Genomic DNA, 15,865 nt, shown 5'->3' on the forward strand with positions numbered 1-15,865 from the left:
ATCACACGAACACACACAAACATAAATTACCTGCTCCTGCCGCTGCCTCCGCTTGTCTACGCTCCTCTTCTTGCGCCTTCGCTTCGTTGAGCATATGGCCGGAAGCCGCAGCCAGAAGTCGTCATCTTACTGTCGGGCAGCGGCTTCCGGTCCACATGAAAATGGCGCTGGATTTCGCTCTACGAACGAGCTTCGTTTTGGTCTGTGTGGAAGCGGCGCATGCTCCGTTCCCACGGAGAATGGAACGGCTCCTGTTCGCATTCTCTATGGTGCTGTATATGCTGTATTCCATCTCTGTATGTGTCGTTAATCGACACATACAGAGATGAAAAAAAAATGGCAGACCCCATAGAGAAGTAAAAGTCAGAAAACATTAAAAAGTAAAACATGAGAACACAATTAAATAAAATGTTTGAAAATATTACATTAAAAGTAATATGATAAAAAAAAAAAAAATCATGACACCTTCCCTTTAAGCCTCAATTTCGCATTTTACTCTTTTACTCCTGAGCCCTGTCGTATGTCTAGGCAAAATATAAGGACCACACGTGGGCTGTTTCTAAGACTGGGAAACACAGCATAATAATTAAAGAGCTGTCTTTTCATGGTGGCACAAGATGGGCACCACATAGTGGACATTGAAATTGCATATCTATGGAAATATTACCATTTTCAATCTGAAACATCAGGTGCACACAAATTTCTGGAAAACACCTGTGGGGTTAACATGCTCACTACACACCTAGGTGAATACATTAAGTGGTGTAGTTTCCAAAATGAGATAATTTCTGGGGGGTTTCCACCATTTTGGTCCCACAGGGGCTTTGCAAATGCAACATGGTGCCCAGAAACCAATCCAGCAAACTCTACACTCTAAAAGCCAAATGGCGCTCCTTCATTTCTGAGCCCTACCATCTGCCCAAACAGCAGTTTATAACCACATATTGGGTATTTGAGTACTCAGGGAAAATTGCTTTACAAATGCTGGGGTTCTTTTTCTCCTTTATTTGTTGAGAAAATGAAAAATTTTGAGCTATAGCTACATCTTATTGAAAACGAAAAAATAAATTATTTTCACTGCCAAATTCTAATAAAATCTATCAAACACCTGTGGGGTCAAAATGGTACCTTAGGGGCTTTGCAAAAGCATCATGGTGCCGAGAAACCAATCCAGCAACATTTTTGTGTTTTTCACAAATAAATGCTGAATGTATCGACCAAATATCCTACATGTGGTAAATGAACTGCAGCACAGGCCTCAGAAGAAAAGGAGCACCTAGTGAATTTTGTGGCCTCCTTTTTATTTGAAGAGGTTTTGATGTGCCAAAACAGTGGTAACCCCCTTAATCTCTTCACGCACCATGACATAAGTGCATGTCATGGTGCGGGGGGGGGGTGATGTATGGAGCGCGCTTATGTGCTGAGCGCGCTCCAGACACTGCAGGTGTCAGCTGTGTTTTACATCTGACACCCAACACTAACGGCCAGGAACTGCGATCACGCTGTTCCTGGCCATTTAACTCCTTAAATGCTGTGGTTAATCGGCATTATAAAGAGGGGGCGGCCCCCTCCAACAGCTCATGTCCTCATGTCCCCCCACGGCGCGGCCGCCGGTTTAATGGCAGCCGAGGGGCCTAATGAAGGTCCCACAGGTCTACCTTTACTCTGCCTCTGTTAAGCCCTTCATGTGGCAGGGCTTAACAGAAGCCTGTAAAAACTACAATGTACTGCAAAACATAAGTATTGCAGTGCATTGTACCAGCAATCTAACGATCGCTGGTTCAAGTCCCCAAGAAGGACTAATAAAATGTGTAAAATAAAGTCTTTAGTAGTGACATTTTTTTTTTTACAATTAAAGAAACCCCCGTTTTCCCATTTTTCCTCTTTAAACAAAATTGGTATCGCAGTGTCTATAAAAGTCAGAATCATTACAATATAGCATTATTTAATGCTCATGGTGAACGACTTAAAAATAAAAAATCTAAAACTCCAGAATCGCTGTTCTTTGGTCAACTTCGCGGTGAAAAAAAGTGTGTTAAAAGTGATCAAAAAGTCGTATATATCAAAAAATTGTACCAATAAAAACACAGCTTATGCCGCACAAAATAAACCCTCACAAAGCTCAATTGACTGAAAAATAAAAAAGTTACGGCTTTCAGAATATGGAAACAAAATATTGTTTTCTAACAAATAGTTTTTTCTTTGTAAAAGGAGTAAGACTTTAAAAAACCTATATAAATTTGGTATTGGCATAATCATATTGACCAGCAGAATAAGGTTAAGTTGCTGTTTTTACCATACCGTGAAAGATGTAAAAACAAAACCCAAAGGAAAATGGAGGAATCCGTTTTTTCAAATTCCACCCCACAAAGAATTTTTTTTCAGTTTCCCAGTACATTATATGTAACTTTAAATGGTGCCAATAGAAACTACAATTTCTCCCGCAAAAACAAGCCTTCACACCAATCCATTGACGAAAAAATAAAAAAGTAATAGCTCATAGAATGCAGGGAGTGTAAAACGAAAAATCCAAAAATGGCTTGGACTTTAAGGGGTTAAAAGTGACCCCTTTTGGGAAATTCACCTCTCATGGAATTTATCTAGGGGTCTAGTGAGCATTTTGACCCCACAGGTTTTTTTGCTGAATTTAATGGAATTATGCGGTAAAAATAAAAAAACAATCTAATTTTTATACTGAGAAACATAGACATTTTTAATTTTCACAAGGAACAAAGGTAAAAACGCCCCCAAATATTTATTAAGCAATAAATTACCGATTACGGTAATACCCGATATGTGGTGCTGTTTGGACACACAACAGGGCTCACAAGGGAAGAAGCACCATTTGGCGCTCAAATTTTGCTGAAATGGTGCTAACTACACCCTTCAAAGAATTTATCTAATGGTAGAGTAAGCGTTTTGGCCCACAGGTTTTTTGCTGAAATCATTGGAGTTAGCCTGTAAAAATGAGAATCTAAATTTTCTCTTCTAAAATGTAGTTTTAGCTCAGATTTTTTCATTTCTAAAGGAATAATGAAGAAAATACTCCCCAACATTTGTAAAACAATTTCTATCGAGTATGGTAATACCCCATATGTGGTAATAAACTGCTGTTTGGACACACGGCAGGGCTCAGAAAGGAATGAGCGCAATTTGGCTTTTGGAGCTCAAATTTTGATCGAATGGTTTTTGGGTGCCATGTCGCATTTGCAAAGCCCCTAAGGGAACAAAATAGTGGAAATTACTCCTCTTGGGAAACTAATCCCCTCAAGGAACCTAACTAGGAATATAGTGTGCATTCAGAATTTAGTAGAACTAGGCCATGAAAATCAAAATGGAAATTTTTTCCAATAAAATGTAGAATGTTTTTCTTTTTTAAAGGGATACTGGAGAAAAATCACCCAAACATTTGTAAAGCAGTTTCTCCCAAGTACGGAAATGCCCCATATGTGGTCATAAACACAAGGAAGAGCTTAGAAATGCAGGAGAGCGCTTTGGCATGAAAATTTTTCTGGACTGATGTTCAGGCGCCATGTCGCATTTGCAGAGCCCCTGAGGTACCAGTACAGTGAAAACCCCAGAGAAGTGACCCCATTTTGGAAACTACACCCCTCAAGGCATTTATCATTTGCCTGGACATACGACAGGGCTCAGGAGTGAAAGCACCATGGGCATTTAACCCCTTAATGACCGCCGATTAGCCTTTTCACGGCGGTCATTAGTGGGCTTTATTCTACAGCGCCGCCATTCCACGGTGCTGCATTAGAATAAAGTAAACAGAGCAGGCAGCTGTCAAATCTCCCTGCTCTCAGCTGCCAGAGGTAGCCGAGGGCTAAGGGCTTCCCTGCTCGACCAGGTGAGATCGATATTAGTATCGATCTCACCCGTTTAACCCTTCAGATGCGGTGCTCAATAGCGTGCACCGCATCCGAGTGGTTTTGGAGAGAGGGAGAGAGCTCCCTCTCATCTCACTGACACCCGGCGATAAGATCGCTTAGTGTTTGTGTCTCCGATGGCAGCTGGGGGCCTAATAAAGGCCCCCAGGTCTACCTGTAATGAATGCCTGCTAGGAGGCATGTCCTAGCAGATGTCTGTCCGTTTTAAACGGACAGGCAGTAATACACTGCAATACAAAAGTATTGCAGTGTATTATAAAAGTGATCGGATGATCGCATGGTGAAGTCCCCTAGTGGGACTAGTAAAAAAATAAAAAAAAGTTGAATAAAGTTAATTAAAAAAAATGTAAAAAAAAAAGGTAAAAACCCACTTTTTCCCCTTACAAAATGCTTTACTATTAAAAAAAAACACAATAAAGCAAAAAAGTTACACATATTTGGCATCGCCCCGTCCGTAATGACCCTGACTATAAAGCTGTTACATTATTTAACCCGCACGGTGAACGCCGTAAAAAATAAAATAAAAAACAATGGAAAAATTGCTTTTTTCTGTTAATCCGGACTTAAAAAAAAATGTGATAAAAAGTGATCAAAAAGTCGCATCTACTCCAAAATGGTACCAATAAAAACTACAAGTCGTCCCGCAAAAAAAAAGCCCTCATACAACTGCATCGGCGGAACAATAAAATTGTTATGGCTCTTAATGGCTCTTAAAATATGGAGACGCAAGAACAAATAATTTTGAAAAACTTACTGTGTAAGTAGTAAAACATACAAAATCTATACAAATTTGGTATCTTTGCAGTCATAACAACCCACTGAATAAAGTTATTGTGTTATTTATACCACACGATAAATGACGTAGATTTAGGGTGCAAAAAGAGAGTGGTGAAAGTTCAAGGTTTTCTTCTATCCCCCCCAAAAAGTTAATGATGGTGCTATTAAAAAGTACAACTTGTCCCGCAAAAAACAAGACCTTATACAGCTATGTCGACGCAAAAATAAAAAAGTTAGAGCTCTTCGAATGTGACAATGGAAAAATGGAAAAAATGGCTTGGTCATTAGGGCTCAGAATCCAAGCACGGGGAAGGGGTTAAAGCTTAAATTAATGATTTTCACAGCACTGGCCCACAATTACAGGGCTCGGAGTTCAAATAGTGATAAAACAAAGCCCCAAAAAGTGACCCAATTTTGGAAAGGACACCCTCAAGGCATTTATCGGGGGTGTAGTAAGTATTTTAACCCAAAAGGTGCTTTTTACCAAAAATAAATGCTTAGCAGATGGTGCAAAATTGCAATTTTCCACTGATATTCCATTTTTGTGTACAATATGTTGTGCCCAGTTTGTGCGGCTGAAGACATAAACCTCATAAATTGTTAAACGGGTTCTTCTGGGTATGGAAATTCAATATATGTGGACATAAACTACTGTTTGGGCACATTGTAGGCCTCAGAAGGGAGGGAGTGCAATTTGGATTTTGTAGAGCGGATTTTGTTTCGTAGTAGTTCTGTTTAGGGTTTACTGGTATTTCAGGTATTTTATAATATGGGGGCATAGGAAAGCTGGGCAGAGTACATCAGAACACAATAAGGTGGTATAATAATAGGGTAACTATATAATAATCTGTGGCCAGTGTCGCACTGATAAATGGTGCCCAATCCGATCCCCCTTTTCGAACACACTCTGCACCTTTTGTGTCGCCATATTCTGAGATAGAGAACTTTTTAAATTTTTTGTTAACAGAGCTGTGTGAGGGGTTATTTTTTGCGGGACAATCTGTCGATTTTGTTGGTGCCATTTTGGGGTACATCAGACTCGATTCCTTTTTTTTCATTTTTTTTGGGAGGGCATTGTTACCAAAACAACAGCAATTCTGGTATTGTTTTTTACGGTGTTCACCGTGCACTATAAATTACATATTAACGTTATTCTGCCGGTCCATATGATTACAGCCATACAAAATGTATATAATTTTTTTAATGTTTGCACAATAAAATAACTTTTGTCAAAAAAAGAATTTCTTTTTTGTGTCACTACATTTTAATAACTTTTTTATTTTTTCGTCAATAAAGCGGTGATAAGGCTTGGTTTTGCGATACAGACCGTAGTTTTTATTGGTACCAATTTGGGGTCTATGCGTCTTTTTGATCACTTTTTATTTGTTTTTTTAGGAGGCAAGGTGGCCAAAAAAAGAGATTCTGGCATTGTTTTTTACAATTTGTTCTTTACAATTTTATAAATTTGTTCACTGTGCGGAATAGGTAACATGAAAGTTTTATAGTTCAGGTTTTTTATGGATGCGGCGATACCAAATATGTATAAATTTTTTTGATGTTTTTATTTTTTCCTATAATAAAATACTTATTATGGGGAAAACAAGTGATTTTTGGTTTGAGAACATTTTTATTATTATTTATTTTTAAAGCTTTTTAAAAATATTTTTTTTTAGTCTCACAATGGAACTTAAAGGTCCAGCTGTCTGATCACTGGTATGGATACATTTAGGTGGTATTATTAGAAGTCCACCACCTGGACAGAAATGGTTTTAATTTAGTTCTCCGTAATATTAAAGAAAGAAAAAAGTAGATCCGGAGTATATATAAAATATTACTTTTACTGTTTCTTTTAAAAATATTTATAAAAAAGTAACATGTGTACATGAAGATTTCATATGCCAATACTGCATGCAATTTTTCATATATTATTTATGATATGCATTTTCATCATATTTTTTGAGACAGCAAATAGTCCACCTTTGTAAGGATTATAAATCTGTATTATTTTCTTATTTCTCTTTCTAGAGGTTCCCCCACATTTATTTATTTTCTTTGTCTTGCATGGATTACATATAGAGGTATTATGAAAATTTTTTAGGGGCTGTTGCCCTCCTACCCCTTTTTTATGTTAGTAGTCCTCCATCAGTTGTATCCTGTGCCAAGGAAGTGGGTAACCTCTTTTAAATAGCAAGTGATTAATGAATGTTCTCCCAACGCGTTTCCTCCTGACCAAACGATTCCTCAGGGGAGATAAGTCAACAGAGCAGCTTCATCTAGATTCATTGGAGACGGCTTAAAGATTTGTATGGCTGTCTATTTTTCAGAAAGAGGGCTTTCCGTTGAAAGCATACTTGCAGTGGCAAGAAATCGACCTTCCCATCTGGGAAATCAGAAACAGCGCTCGTTCCTAGCATCTGACATCATTACATTGAGAAATTCCCTGTCCTTTTTATATCCGGTAACTCCCCTCTCCCTCCTTCTCCACACACACCTCCCTGTGACGTTTGGGGGTGCGTGCTTTGTTCGGGGCCGATGATTCGCCGCGCGACCGCCGCCCCACTGTCAGCAGACAGAACGTCCACTTTCCAGTACAGGCCGCGATCGCACCTCGAGCCGCCGCCCCCAGCCACATCAATACCGAGCACATCGCTCTCTCTCACCAAAGGGAGATACGTGATGTCTGAAAACAGCGATTGTGGTTATTCGCTGTCTGGAGACGAGTCGTTAGGGTAACGGAGTAAACTCCGCCCCTGGTTGAGTGACGTGGCAGCTATGCATTGGCCGCGACGTTTCACCAACCTCCTTCTCATTGGCCAAGTCCACAGCGTCTCGGACAAGCATTGCAGAGCTGTGCCAGAGTAGGTATACAAAAAAACACAGGACAATCCTGTTTTTGTGTGATAGCGATGAGCCCGATCGGCGGGCCGGGGTATAATAGTGTATTGTACCTGTCCGTTATACATTGACAGGAAGTCTTTTAGGTCCCGCCTCTGGCAGAACCTAATAGCCTTCTGTAGAGGGCAGACCTGGAGGCCATTGTTAGGCCTCCGATTGCCTTAGCAATAATCGGCATCCCACAATCTCGTCATGGGGGCCCTAATGGCATTCTAGCACCTTAGATTCAGCATTCGCTATTGACCGCGTCATCTAAGTGGTTAATCGGCCGTCTCAGAGGCTAGCTTCGGTCCCGGCTGTTACACCAGAGTGTCAGCTGTATTAAACAGCTGACACCTGCTGCTGATGGCACGGGCTCAGCTTCTGTAACATCACCCTCAAGTACAGTAACATGGGGAGGTGCTAAGATACTGGCGCCCAAGACGTAACTGTACGTGATTGAGTGGGAAGGGGTTAAAACTCACTGAAGGATCAGGTTACAGCTGCTGTCGAAGTCTATAGAGAGGGGAGGGGGAGAAGGGAGCTGGAGCAGAGTGTGAGAGACAGAGCTGCTGCAGCTTTCCAAGGTTATCTCTCACCCCAGTGCTGGTTACAGCTACACTGCTTATTACTGCAGTTTAATGTCCTCCATGTTGCTGCTGCTTCTATATACAGCATGTGATAATAGAAGACAACATTCTGCTCTACTATGTGTCCAATGTATAGAAGACATAATAGGTTCTTACTTAATAGCTCAGGGAAAACAGAGAATTAGAGATAGACCCTGCAGAGCGGAAAACTGCTAAATAATGCAGAATACATGTCATATAATAGCCAGAAACAGTGTTATACTTGATGTACACATATATGACAGCATTTACTGAAAAGTCACCTGACAGGTTAGGTATGCTTTATAAGATAAATAATGTTTATAGATTTATAGAGCAGGTTGTTATGGTGATACTAAATATATTTTGGTGTTTTGTAACCGCTATGCAATAAAATTTACTAAATGTAAAAATGTTATGTTGACAAGTTTTTTTATGTTTTCCTTTTTTTTTACTGTAATTTTAAAATATATTTTATTAACATTGTTTTAATTACATAACAGGATTTTTTTTTTTTATTATTAATATTTAATAGACTTTCAATAGACCTTAAGCTATCTCCCTATATAAGGTATGGCTAAAAATTCATGTCACACAGCATGATGGCTTTAGTTTATCTCTGCTCTTATAGCTGTCCTCTACTTTATGTAGGTAAAACAAGGAAGCAGACATGAGGAGGAAGTTAATTCCATTAGATTATAGGTCACTGAGATGATAAAATAATCATCAAGACATGAGACGGGAATATCAAGCTATTTCGGAAGGGAGCCCAATGAATTTACCTGATGCACTTGGTGAAAGAACCCTAATGAACAGCTTTACTTTGGGTGTTTTATTTGAGAACATATCGAACCCTTGTTCTATAGCCATTTATTACTTTTGGACTGAATATTGAGTCCCGTCATTTATCAACATATATATATATATATATATATATATATATAGATATATATATATATATATGTATATGTTGGTGCTACAAATATAATAGAGGGGTTGTTTTTGATCTGGAAATAGGCACCTTCTTACAGTAGACTCGTGCAGGAGTGACACGAGGGCAGCAGCCATCCTCTCTAAGTGTCTTATTATCAAAGTGTCCGGGCAGTTAAACATGGCAGGGATCGGACATTCATCTCTTTTCTCTTCGTACAGGTATATAATCAATTCAGTTCCTGCTATGTCTCTACCTAACCTTCATTTTTCATCACTACAAGTTTTCATTTTCGATATATGATTGTTTTCCTTTCTTCCTGATCTGATGTTATATCTGTAACTTCTGTCAAACTATTTTAGCCGCATTAAGTTTTATAATTCTTCCAGACCTGCTAGTTTGTTTCTTTATCTCTGCATAGTATTTCCAACTCATGTGTCTCATTTATTTGATTAACCTCTTCCCTCCACAGCAATTTTTCAGGTTTACATTTTTGCTTTTTCCTCCCCACTTTTCAAAAGCAAAAACGTTTATATATTTTTTTGTCGATATAGCCGTATGAGGACTTGTTTTTTGCGGGACTAGTTGTAGTCTTTCACTGCACCACTTAATGTACCATATAATGTATTGGAAAACTGAAAAAAAATTATTTGAGGGGTGGAATGGTGAAAAAAAAAAATATAATTCCTCCATTGTTTTTTGGGTTTTGATTTTACAGCATTCATCGTGCGGTAAAATCTACATGTTACGTTTATTCTGTGGGTCAATACAATAACAGCAACACCAATTTGATATAGTTTTTTATGTTTTACTACTTTTACAGAAAAATACACTAATTGTTAAAAATAAAATTTGTTTTGTGTAACCATATTCTGAGAGTCATAACTTTATTTTTTCGTCTATTGAGCGGTATGAGGGCTTATTTTTTGCGGGATGATCTGTAGCTTGTATTGGTACCATTTTAGGGTACATAAGACTTTCGATCACTTTTTAATATCAGCATATAATAGCATATGGGAGGCACTTGCGTAGAAGCGGCACAAGGGCAGCAATCATCCTAAGTGTCATATTGTCAGTGTCGCAATTATAAATGGCATTTATACACGGCAAGAAACAAGTAAGCTATTATGTGCGCTAAACAAACTAACTTATCTACACCTCAATTATTATAGTTAATTGTTTGTCTAACTGTCTTCTACCATGACTCTTCACCATGTTCACTGCCTCTGTCTTTACTTTAGCTGTCGTTTGCTTACAATCCTACTACCCATTTATGCCTTTGGGGAATTCTATCTACATTAGTCCCTCTCGCCTTCCCTCACCCATATACAGCTCCCATGCACTATTTACTTTCCTGAATCACCCTAAACCATCTGATTCCACTGTGCAACACAAAAATCGTTCTCATAAATCACTGAACCATCTGCTGTTTTTCTCCATTCTCCTGCTCAATGGCGGATTATAATGTGGGCGTTTCGGGCGGTCGCCCGGGGCCCGAGGCTGCCAGGGGGCCCATCGGGGCCCGAGGCTGCCAGGGGGCCCATCGCGGCCCGAGGCTGCCAGGGGGCCCATCGCGGCCCGAACCGCACACAAACTTAAAAAACTTTGCAGCGCTACCGCGCTGCCTGCTTCCGACTGAATCTGCATCCGCAGGACGCAGATTCAGTTGGGTTGAATGCTGGAGCCTCGCTCCAGCATTCACTCTGCCGTGAGCGTCTCGGTGCAGGCAGGCGCGATGTAGTGACGTAATCGCGCCTGTCTGCACGGAGTCACTCACAGCACAGCACATTGCAGAGGAGGAGAAGCATCGCATCCCCCACGTGGGAACCGGGATAGGTAAGCAATTATGTTTTCTTTTTTTATTAGGTACGTACATATGGGGCATTATACTGTGCCAGCTATGGGGCATTATACTGTGTCAGCTATGGGGCATTATACTGTGTCACCTCTATGGGGCATTATACTATGTCAGCTATGGGGCATTATACTGTGTCAGCTATGGGGCATTATGCTGTGTCAGCTATGGGGCATTATACTGTGTCAGCTATGGGGCATTATGCTGTGTCAGCTATGGGGCATTATACTGTGTCACCTCTATGGGGCATTATACTGTGTCAGCTATGGGGCATTATACTGTGTCAGCTATGGGGCATTATACTGTGTCACCTCTATGGGGCATTATACTATGTCAGCTATGGGGCATTATACTGTGTCAGCTATGGGGCATTATGCTGTGTCAGCTATGGGGCATTATACTGTGTCAGCTATGAGGCATTATGCTGTGTCAGCTATGGGGCATTATACTGTGTCACCTCTATGGGGCATTATACTGTGTCAGCTATGGGGCATTATGCTGTGTCAGCTATGGGGCATTATGCTGTGTCAGCTATGGGGCATTATGCTGTGTCAGCTATGGGGCATTATGCTGTATCAGCTATGGGGCATTATGCTGTGTCATCTATGGGGCATTATGCTGCGTCAGCTATGGGGCATTATGCTGCGTCAGCTATGGGGCATTATACTGCGTCAGCTATGGGGTATTATACTGTGTCAGCTATGGGGCATTATGCTGCGTCAGCTATGGGGCATTATACTGCGTCAGCTATGGGGCATTATACTGTGTCGCAGTTATGGAGGCATTATACTGTGTCGCAGTTATGGGGGCATTATACTGTGTCGCAGTTATGGGGGCATTATACTGTGTCGCAGTTATGGGGGCATTATACTGTGTCACATCTATGGGGCATTATACTGTGGGGGCAGCTATGGGTGGCAATATACTGTGGGGGCAGCTATGGGGGACATTATACTGAGCAATTACAAGAGCTGCAGGTCCAAGGGGGGAGACGCTGTGTAGCACAATACACAAGTGGGGATTGTTGTATAGCACTATATAGAAGGGAGCGCTGTGTATCACTATATCTAAGGGGGATTGCTGTGTAGCACTATATACAAGAGGGGGAGGGCTATGTGACGCTATTTACAGAGGGGGAGGACTGTGTAGCGCTATTTACAGGGGGCTGTGTGTGGTGCCATCTACAGAGTTTGGCACAATTATATTCAGGGGCGCAGTCTATGGTGCTATAATATTTAGGGGCACAGTGTTTGTACTATTTTATTCAGGGGCGCAGTGTTTGGTGCTATTATATTTAGGGGCACAGTGTGTGGCACCATGATAATATTATCTTTGTTTATAGGTGTGGAAATGTTGGAAAAGTGAGGAGCCAAAGACATCTGAGTGGCAAATTCTGCAAAAATGGGTCATGGCCGGGAAAAGTCGTCATGAAGTCTGGACTGGATGGAGAAGAGGAAAAAAACTACGTCGTCACCTGTGAGTCACTAGATTTATAGAGAATCTGTCACCTCTCCTGACATGTTTATTATAGGAAATCCTTGTATTTCACAAAAAGTCTTTCTGCAGTCCAGGACTGATAGACAATTCCCCTTGTCAGGAGGATGTGTCCTAGCACAGTGTGATACTGTCAGTATGTAGGGACACAGCCCTGTGACAAGGGAAATCGTAACACTGTTAATGCTTGCCCCAAAAAGTAGTGTTAAAAATAGTTACGGTGCGGCAGGGCGGCGGTGAGCAAGTTTGGGTAACAGCCCAGGGCCCATGGTCTACTTAATCCGCCACTGCTCCTGCTATTACCATAGCTGCAGGGGACATCTCTCCTTACCCTGGTCCACATTCTTCTATTTCTAAGCTCAACTTCTTACCTGCCACACACAGAAACTTTTCAAATCTAATTAAAAATCTTATGTCTGCTCCTGTTTTTTAATAGTGAACTCTGGAACTTTTCGCCCGTGTGAAACCAACTCACCATTATTCATGATTTATTCCTTTCAAACGCTCTCAACCTCCTGGCTCTTATGAAACATGGCTACTCCCAGTTGCTCTATCTTATAGTGGTGTCCACTTCTCTCATGCCCTCAGAACAGGCAGGGTGGAGGAGTAGGTATACTTCTTTCCACACAGTGCACTTTCCAGGTCATTCCCCCCTGTATCCTCACTAACATTCCCCGCCTTTGCGGACCACACCCTTAGACTATTCCACCCATTTTCCCTGCCAGTTGTCTACCGCCACCATAGCTAAACCGGCCAGTTCCTGGATCACTTTGCTGCCTAGCTTCCTCATTTCCTATCCTCTAAAATACCCACTCATCCCCAATGATAACCAAATCTCCTCATCTACCTCACAGTTTATATTTTAACCTCTTCCCTAGGCCTTTTAGAACGTATTAATTCTTCTACACATGAAGATGGGAATTGACTTGATCTGGTCTTCTACCATCTCTAAATAAGATTCTGACTTTATTAACTCTCCTTCCCCACTCTCTGACCACAACCTTCTCTCTATTGATATCAAAAATTCTCTGCCTTCTCAGGAAATGCCTACCTATCAGACATACAGAAATCTACATTCCATTAACACTCAGCATCTCATAGCAAGGCAGTCTACAGTCCTCATTTTACCTCATCTTTCCTCTCAATCTGGCTAGCAAGCATTACAATTAAACTATAAAAAATGCATCGGATAAATCAGCCCCACCTACACGCCGAACCTCCCGACATGGACGGTAACAACCTTGGGACACACGTCAATATCTCTTTCTTCAACGGTGCACGAGATGCGCTGAACATCTGGAGAAAATTGCATATGTCAGCAGATTTCCTCAATTACAAATTCATGCTGAAAACTTATAATTCTGCTCTTCACCTTGTTAAACATGCCTATTTCTCCTTTCTTATCTCCACACTAAGTAAAAAGTATGAGTCATATTGGATTATTACAACCTCCTTACTCCTAAAGTGCAGACGCTTTTCAGAGACCTGAAAACCTGGCCACTTATTTCAAAGTTAAAATTGATAACATCCGGCATTAGCACCAATCCTCTTCCCTGCCACACTTTCTCGTCTTTACTTACAGAATTTGACACAAAAACAGAAGTCTCTAGGCTTCTGTTCTTCTCACCCTACTACCTGCATTAGTGATCATATTCCCTCGCACTTCGTTCAGTCTCCCCGGCGGTCACTAGTCACCTGACTAAAATATTTAACCTCTCTCTTTCTTCTGGAATCTTTCCCTCTTTTATACATGCCGTTATAACCCCATTTCTGAAAAAACACCTCTAGACCCATCCTGTGCTGCTAACTACCGACTTGTCTCATCTCCCCTTCATCTCTGAACCCCCGGAAAGATTGGTCTACTCTCCCCTAATCCGCTATCTCTCTGTTAATTCTCTTCTCAACCCCTTACAATCTGGTTTCCGCAACCCTACAGAAACTGCCCGTACTAAAGTGTCAAATGATGTTCTGACGGCTAAATCGAATAAAATATATATTTTTCTGAGTGAACGCGAGCAAAATAAGAACTGAACGTCCACAACTTTCTAATGCATGCACCTCAGTAAAAAGAAATAAATCTGTAACGGACGCTAGAATTCTAATACTATATATTGGTAGAAAAAAACTGTACTATAATATGTACTATAAACCTGTACTATAAAATCTGTACCATAAATATGGCCTGCTGTTCGGGACATTAGACGCGTTGAGTGCTTCCCGCTGTGCTATAAATTTACGGAAAAATACAGGAGGCCCTACCTGACAATGAGGTACATATGTATGTCAAATTGCGGGAAGGGGTTAAAGAGTATCTTTTACAAAAAAATTAAATAAAATCACAATACTTCCAGCTATAGAGGTATATTAGATGTAATGCAGACATAAATGTTGTGCTTAACTTGCATACTTTGACTTGTTTTCCATCCATTGGAATGACTTCTGTAGGTGTATTTCTTTTCTTTGCATGCTTTCGGAGTGGGTAGGCTCTTCCTGGTGTGGTGCTTGTTCCCAACTCTGGTGTATATTTGTCACGTTGGGTATGTGGTCCCACTGGACCGTACTGCCTTGACGGTATGGCAACTGGACCGTACCACCTTAACGATATGGCAGCTGGCCAAAAGGACACAGGTCAAAGTCTATAGCGCATATAGGTGTACCTGAGGTAGCTTCGGACAGTAGCAAGGCAGGTTCGGATGGGACTTTGGCAGCAGGCGGACACCAGGCGTGGTGTAACAGGACAGGCGTGGTATACGGCACAGCATGACTCCAACTCGATACGGCACTTGACCAGGATAGCATGGGATACAGGTAGCAGGAACGGGAAATACTGGGAACTGGAAGACACTAGGAGACCATTTGCACAGACAAACTAGGGTAACAACAAAGCAGCTCAGGCAATACAGGAAGGGGCAGAGCCCTTCTTATAGTCCAGGGTACTCTGGGAGCAATCAGCTCAATCTCACACCTGTGTGCGCTCTGGCTCCTTAAGACTGGACTGAGCTTGCGCACCCTGGTGGTCACTGTGGAACAGGATGGCCGCATGTGCAGACAACTCTGGAGAGCAGGGCGTCGATCGGATGGAAGGAGTTCGTGGTCAGCGAACACGGACGTTACAATATTCTTGCTGCCCACACATCCCACAGTACTCTGAGCCAATCAGGTGACATCTCTCCACTTCTGCTTCCCCCTATTCAAAGCATGCAGTTTCACAAAAACAGAGAGGGAGACTGTAGCTTCTGAAGCTTATTTACTGTATTACTACGGATGGATTTTTTGGAGACTGAGGAGGTTTCTGAAAATATACAGTTGGCTGTAAGGTGAGGAATATGCCATTTTCCCCATATAAGATACACTATATGGACAAAAATTGTGACGCACCTCTTGATCATTGAATTCAGTCCCACTGCCACAGGTATATAAAATCCAGCAC

Source organism: Rhinoderma darwinii, chromosome 1 (genome assembly GCF_050947455.1).
Source record: "Rhinoderma darwinii isolate aRhiDar2 chromosome 1, aRhiDar2.hap1, whole genome shotgun sequence".
NCBI lineage: Eukaryota > Metazoa > Chordata > Amphibia > Anura > Rhinodermatidae > Rhinoderma > Rhinoderma darwinii.